Source organism: Arachis ipaensis, chromosome B6, assembly GCF_059453495.1.
Source record: "Arachis ipaensis isolate K30076 ecotype BB chromosome B6, ASM5945349v1, whole genome shotgun sequence".
NCBI classification, from domain to species: domain Eukaryota; kingdom Viridiplantae; phylum Streptophyta; class Magnoliopsida; order Fabales; family Fabaceae; genus Arachis; species Arachis ipaensis.
Genome location: NC_142441.1, coordinates 39698829 through 39705120, shown reverse-complemented (window position 1 = coordinate 39705120; position 6292 = coordinate 39698829). Strand labels below are relative to the sequence as shown.

At 37.1% G+C, this 6292-nt stretch overlaps 1 non-coding gene across 1 annotated transcript; it reads right to left on the bottom strand.

Annotated features, from left to right (window-relative positions):
* Positions 1-5860: 5860 nt before the first annotated feature.
* Positions 5861-5964, bottom strand: LOC148555233 (small nucleolar RNA R71). The gene has a single exon (XR_015886605.1). It is a non-coding gene; the product is annotated as a small nucleolar RNA R71 (small nucleolar RNA).
* Between the last annotated feature and the right edge of the window lie 328 nt (positions 5965-6292).

Sequence of the window (6292 nt, the reverse complement as noted above, 5' to 3'; positions counted from 1 at the left end):
TATTTTTCAATTCTTACTTCTTTCTTCTCTCCTCTCTCCTTCTTTCTTCCTCCTTTCTTACTTCCTTCTTCCTCATTTCTTTAACTTCTCATTCGTATTCTCTTTCATTCTATTTTTCTTATTGCATTTACATACTTTCACTCATTGTATTTTAATTTTGTTCATGTTTTTATTTTCTTTTCTAAGTCTATTATTTTTCCATTGGTGTTAAATGTCCTTATTCAACTGTTGCATCTTTTCTTGCATTATTTTGGTGCTTAGTGACTTGTTTTATATTACTGTGTATTATTATTCATAAGTCAATGCTAATCTTTTATGATACTTATATTCCATTTGCATTGCTATGCACTTACACTATCTTTCATTACCCACTCTCTCTCCCCCATTGTTGCAATTTTTGCACTATCGATATGCCATGCGCTTCTACTGTTCTCTCAATTGGATGTTGTAGCTACCATGTAATTGAGGCCCTCATTATTTGGTATTAACCTACCCATACTTTATCTGTTTTCTTATCTTTATTTCTGGGTTACTTTTCTTCTTTTTCCTCTTCTTTCAGGATGGCCACCGAGAAGGGAAAGGAAAAGCTTCTCAATGGGACAACAGACAAGTCCATCTACACAATCTTTGGGGAAAAGCATCAGTGTAGCAACCCAACCACTTACACATCTCAACATGCACCAAAGACGGTGCAATCTTTATGTGTGGGGAGGTCGATACCGACTTCCGTGAGTTAGTTATTTCCTATTTCAACACCAATGTTTAATTTTCCTTGTTAAATTAGTTGTTGCATTTGCATGTTTGATTGCATGTTTGTTTGATTTTGTGCATGTTCTTCTACCACTACTTGGTTGGAGTGATAAGTTCTTTTTCAAGACCCTTTTTATAGTATTTCACTAATTTAAATTAAAACTTTTTTGTTAAACTTGTTTGAAGACTGCAATTTGGAACATGGTTTTTGAGCTAAGAACACACAACCTGTGAGATTTTGAGCTTAATTATATGGTTACATTATTTAACCATGATTTTTATTCTTGTGTGTTTTCTTCTCTATGATTGCAATCTTTGCTTTGTTCCATTCTATATGTCCATTGTTTAGTGTATTTACATGCATGCATATGATTGAGGCCATCATTTGTTATTAGCTCACTTATCCCAAATAGCATACCACTTTAATTACCCTTGTTTGCCACTTTGAGCCTTTTAATCCCCATTTGTTCTGTATTTTACCACATCACTAGCCTTAAGCAGAAAAACAATTAATTACCCCAATTGAATCTTTGGTTAGCTTAAGATAGAGATTGTGTGTTAACTAAGTGTGGAGAATTGTGGGAACTTGGGTTGATGGAAATGTGTTGCGCTTTTAATGACAAATATTGGGAATTTGGGTGCTTACTCATGTGAGAATTGAAAAAACCGTATGCATTGATATATTATGCTTTCATTTATATATATCTAAAAAAATAAAAAATAAATAAATAAATAAAGAAAAAAATAAAAAAATAAAATAAAATAAAATAAAATAAAATAAAATAAAATAAATAGGGGACAAAAATTACCCCAATGTTAAGTTTAATAAAAGATCAATGCATATGTGGTGAAATTAAAAATTGATACATGAGTATGTGATGAAAAAGTAGAAATTTTGGGTAGCTCGGCATGATTTAAGAATTATATAGAGTGTGTGTGTGTTAGGTGAGAACTTAGGTTAGTCAAAGATTCATATTGTAGCTCACTTGGCCATACATATATCCTCACCCTTACCTTAGCCCCATTACAACCTTGAAAAGACCTCATGATGTTTGCATTTGTACACTAAATATTTGTTGATTGGTTAGATAAAGAACAAAGTTTTAGAAAGCATGACTAGAGAAGAGTAGAGTGGATTAACCCTAGACACTTGAGCGATTAGAGTGCATATACACTTCCAATGAGGGTTCAATGCTTGATTCTATGTTCCCTGCTTTCATGAGCTATCTTCCTACAAGTTTACTTGTCTTTTATTGTGTGATTTGAATTAGTGGAATCTGATTTATGTTTGTCTTGGAGAATTTGTTTACTTTTAACCAAGTAGGTAGAAGTATTTTTACATGTAGTTGCAATTATATAGATAGGTTGCATTTCATAATTTTTACCATTTCTCTTCACTACTTTGTAGCTTCTCCTGAGCTTAGCATGAGGACATGCTAATGTTTAGGTGTAGGGAGATTTGATGCACCACTATTTCATGGTATATTTTATACTTAATTGAGTGGATTTTATCCACTAAACTCACACTTATTCATATAATTCGTATGTTTTACACTTTCATTCCTAATTCTGTGCTTTGATTGAAAACATGCTTCTTTGGCCTTAAAATTGCTAATTATTAATCCTCTCTTGTTACCATTCGATACTTTGATATGTGTTTTAAGTGATTTCAGGGTTTATAGGGCAGGAATGGCTTAGAGGATGGAAAGGAAGCATGCAAAAGTGGAAAGAATACAAGAAATTGAAGGAATTGCTGAGCTGTCAAGCCTGACCTCTTGGTACTTGATAAACCCATATTTTATGATGTATTTTGTGCTCAATTTAGGTGATTTATTGATGCCAAGGCATCTTAGGCTAGTTTCACTAGTATTTTTCTGTTAGTTTTAGTGGTTTTATGCATTTTCTTGAGCTTAAAGTAACCAAGAATGGTTAAAAGAATAACAAAGCAATGAACCATCCAAACAATATGATTTTGATGCAAATTCCATGAGTTTTAGTTATATTACTTGAATGCTATGAATGGAAGATTTCTCATGAAATTTTGCAAGACTTTGATGCAATTGTTTGGATGATTTCAGGGAAGAAGAGGCTAGGCAAGGAAGCAACAAAATCAATAAAGGAAGCTTGAATATCACATGTGGAGTTTAAGTTCCAGTTTAAGCCTAAACTGGAGCTTAAACGCCAGAATCATGAAGGCTAAGAAATGCTGGAATTGAAGTTTAACCTCCAGTTTAACCTTAAACTGGAGGTTAAACGCCAGAATGGAAGTCTCACCAAAGAAGCATGTCCACGTTTAACCTCCAGTTTGACCTTAAACTGGAGGTTAAACGCCAGAAGTGAGAAGAGCACCAAGGGGGGAAGTTCCACGTTTAACCTCCAGTTTAACCTTAAACTGGAGGTTAAACGCCAGAAAGGGGAAAAGCACCAGGGAGCCATTTCCACGTTTAAGCTCCAGTTTGACCTTAAACTGGAGCTTAAACGTGTTCGACAAAGTTTCTCCTCCAGGGTTGCTTTCTCCATTTCCACGTTTAAGCTCCAGTTTAACCTTAAACTGGAGCTTAAACGTGTTCGACACCTCCAGGGCTACATTTCTCAGCTTCCACGTTTAAGCTCCAGTTTAACCTTAAACTGGAGCTTAAACGTGTTCGACCTCCAGGATGCCTTCTTCCATTTCCACGTTTAAGCTCCAGTTTAACCTTAAACTGGAGCTTAAACGTGTTCGACCTCCAGGGCTGCCCTTCCTATCTCCACGTTTAAGCTTCAGTTTAACCTTAAACTGAAGCTTAAACGTGTTCGACTACATAACTCTCCAGGGCTGCCTTCTTCCATTTCCACGTTTAAGCTTCAGTTTAACCTTAAACTGAAGCTTAAACGTGCTTCTACAAAAGGCTTCACTGGAAGTGTCTGGCGTTTAAGCTGCAGTTTAAGCTTAAACTGCAACTTAAACGCCACTCTTGGAAAAGGTTTCTGGGCCAAAAATATTGCGGTTTAAGTTAGTCTTTGAGCACAAACATTAACTTAAACTTACTCTGGCATGAAACCCAATTGAATATCATGGTTTATGGGATTGGGCCTGAAGGATTGATGAGTCTGAAATTTCAATTTGTTGAGTCATGTATTATTATTTGATTATCACTAAGTTGGCTCAATAAATGTTACAGAATTTGGATCAACAACCTCATCAAGATTATGGATCATAAACCCAAGGCAAAAGGAAAGCATGGAGAGGCCTCAAAGCCCAAGAAACACAACAGAAGCTCAATATAGAAAGTGTATAAATAGGATAGAATTTAAGTGAGGGGGGACTTTTACCTTCACTTTTAGCTAGTTTTCATATCTTTGTAATTGAATTCAGAGCTATGACTCACTAAACCCCCTTTCATTGGGTTAGGGAGCTCTATTGAAATTCAATGAATCAATAATAGTTTATCTTCTTCTTCAATCTTTTCTCTTGAATTTTGTTAGAAAGCTTCTCGATCTAATTCCATTGGGTAGTTGTCTTGGGAAAGAAACTACCCATAATTGGAATCCTTCGGAACCTTGGGAAAGGAATGGAGGATTCATGCTAGAGAAGCTTTCTCACAGTGAATTGGATTGGGGTTTGGATGGATATTGTGACATGTAATCCTACCAAATTGTGGTTCATGAAACTGTGTGGTATAATCAGTGATCGAGCATCATCTCTTCTTATGAACATTTAAACCAAGGGATTGGGAATTTGTTCATTTTTAGAGAGAATTGGTGAGCCAAGGGATTGGGATCCAATCATATAAGATTGCCAAGCAAAATTCAATGAACGCATTGCTTGAGGAAGAGATAAACATGTTTTGATTCGGAGATCTCAATATCTCCTATAACCCAATGAATCCCCCATTTCTGATTTCCATCTTCTCTTTACATTCTGCAACTCAATTCATGCAATCACCCCCATTCCCTTTTAATTTCAGCAATTTAGTTTCTGCTCTTTAATTCATGCAATTTAAGATTCCGCCATTTCAATTTCTTGTCATTTACTTTTCCCGCCAATTTTACATTCCGCAATTCTCATCTCAATCTTGATTCCGCTCAACTAGAACACACTTCTAATCCGAATTGCTCACTCAACCAATCCTTGTGGGATTCGACCTCACTCTATTGTGAGTTTTTACTTGACGATAACCGGTGCACTTGCCGGAAGGAATTTTGCCGATCGTGCAATTTCCTAAATCGTAGCATAACTAGTTTATGTGCATCAAGTTTATGGCGCCGTTGCCGGGGATTGGTTTTCAATTGACAATTCTCAAATTGGAAGTTAACTAGATTGAGCATTTTTTGTGTTTTGATTAATTCAGTACAAGTTACTTGTTGAATTTTAATTTCTGCACTCGGTTACATGCTTTCTTTCTTTATGCCTTTAAATTCAAGCAACTAACTCACTGACTCACTAACTGTTTGAATTAATTCCTCAATTGCTCTAACCATACTCTTCCATTAACCAAGAGTATTTCACTTGTTTGTTGCCTGTGCTGTGTTCTTGTATGACAGGTAGGAGAGGAAAGACATCAACTCCTCCATATACCGAACCAGAGAGGACCCTTCATAGACTTAGAAGGGAAGCAAGAGGGAAGAGAGTAGTGGGAGAAGAGGAATCTGAAGGAGAATCTGAGGACAATTTTGAGGAAGCTTTAGATCTCAACATGGATAGAGAAGTTCACAACCATGAGAGAGCTGATGGAAACAATGCCATTCCTGAGAGGAGGGTTCTTAGTTCATACATAAACCCAACCTCTGGGAATTGTGGTAGCAGCATCCAGAAACCACCCATTCAGGCCAACAATTTTGAGCTCAAACCACAGCTAATATCACTTGTGGAGAATCATTGTTCATTTGGTGGAAGTGCTAATGAAGACCCAAACCAACATCTCACAAAATTCCTGAGAATTTGTGACACTGTCAAGTCCAATGGAGTCCAGGAAGATGCCTATAAACTGCTTTTGTTCCCATTTTCACTTAGGGACAAAGCAGCTAAGTGGCTGGAATCATTCCCAAGGGGGAGTCTAACAACATGGGATGAGGTGGAAAGCAAGTTTCTGGCACGTTTCTACCCCCCCCCCCCCCACAAAAGGTCAATAGGCTTCGATCTGAGGTTCAGACGTTTAGACAACAAGATGGTGAAACTCTCTACGAGGCATGGGAGAGATTCAAGGATTTGACAAGGAAATGCCCACCAGACATGTTCCATGATTGGGTGCAATTGCATATTTTCTATGATGGACTCTCCTATGAATCAAGGAAGGCTGTAGACCATTCATCAGGAGGTTCATTGAACAGGAAAAAGACTGTGGAAGAAGCCATTGAAGTGATTGAGACAGTGGCTGAGAATGAGTACTACTATGCATCAGAGAGGCACAACACTAAGGGAGTCATGGAGCTGAACCATGTTGATACAATTCTAGCCCAAAACAAGGTGTTTGCCAAGCAACTAGCAGAGCTCACCAGGAAATTAGAAACAAAGCAAGTGGCTGCAATACACACACAAGAGCAAGAGGAAGAAAGCACTGAA